Genomic DNA, 1,595 nt, shown 5'->3' with positions numbered 1-1,595 from the left:
TCACTCAGCTGAAGAAGGAGGTGAGAGTTGAAAATTATAAGGTTATTAATGTTCCCTGTTTTAACATCACCCCACAATTTTTTCTTTCTTTCTTATTCCTCTACATAAATGCAATGTTTGAATTTCAAACGTACCAAAGAATGTGTCATTTTTTTCCTTCAAAGGTTCCAGACTCTCACTTAAAGAATTACTATTTCTCCCAGTCCACTGACGACAATCCGTACATCTGTGCGCTCTTGTTGTCATTTTTGTTTGGAACGAATTAGAATAGTTGAGCAACAAGAAGATGACGTCCTAATTCCCTATCCTGCCTAAGAAGGTTTGTTTGCTGTTTTCTCCAGCTGGGAACCAGCTGTCAATGAGCGCAGCACCAGACCTTTTTGAATCACTGAGCAGTTCAGAGACGTGGGCGGTGATTCAGAGGTCTGGGACCAGGCGGCTATTGTTGTGCGGTAATGTAGTTTTAATGTAGTTTGACTTGAAAAGTTCTAAATTTAATGTCCCGTTGACAGAACTGACAGGAAAATAATGCACGCAAGTTTCATGAGTCTACAAAACTGATTTTTGGTGGTAGGTTAACGGGAAACAATCAAAGCCTGAACCGTAGCAAGAAATGCTTTGAGTTTGCATTTTCAAAAATGTTTGGCTCTGATTTGGAAGCAAAAGCGATTTGTCTTAAATGCACTAGACATGTAAAACCACTGGTACGGGCCTTTAAAGCTGGATCATGGCCTGGATTGTTTTGTGGATATCTGATCGGGAACTGAGAGCCTATAAATTCTCCGTTATTGTCTAAATCGGCCACTGATGAAATCTGCGTGTGTCTCCTAAATGTGGAGGTGCTGAAGAGACCTAATGACTTTAAACATTAAACATTAAAACCCTGAACAGCTACAAATAAAATCATGAAATCAACACACTTTGACACCAGTTTTTTTCCCAAGGATGCCAGCCTCTGTAGACATTTTATTAGTTTTTGTAGAGAACAACAAATTGTTAAAACATGTTGAAGCGCCACACAGACTAAGAAGAAGACTTTCGTTCACTGGCCTCACCTCACGCGGGTTATGGTTGATAAAGTCTCAAAAAATTCATCCAGTTTCCAGCAGATTGTTTCACAGTCACGCTCAGGAGGGAAACGTGAATCAGACCTGCTGAGCCTTTACACATAAAAACGCAGTTAATCAGTCAGACCGGCAGGCCTGTTCCTGTGCACACGGAGAGCAGCTTTTTGAATATTTAAATCCTTTTGTGTTGAATAATTGACAAGAAGAACCTGAGGGGGGCCACATCCGCTTCCTGTTGAAATGGCAACGATACACAGAGGAGCAAAACACAGTAATACTGCTGATTAAAGATGAATGGATGATACGTGGATACCAGACTGATAAATGAGCTGATGATATCAACATGTCCACATACCGTGGATAATAGAAAGATGGAGGGAGAGACAGATGATTTACTAATGATTTCTTAGTCCCATTTAATAACATGTTAATGAGAAAATGCAGCAGTGATAAAACAACCTGGTCCAACAGGAAGTCAGTGCTCAAAACTAAATGTCTGATAAACAAAAAGACTGTTCAGATTAATAT

Source organism: Xiphias gladius, chromosome 22 (assembly GCF_016859285.1).
Source record: "Xiphias gladius isolate SHS-SW01 ecotype Sanya breed wild chromosome 22, ASM1685928v1, whole genome shotgun sequence".
Lineage (NCBI taxonomy): Eukaryota > Metazoa > Chordata > Actinopteri > Istiophoriformes > Xiphiidae > Xiphias > Xiphias gladius.
This window is presented reverse-complemented; position numbering follows the sequence as displayed.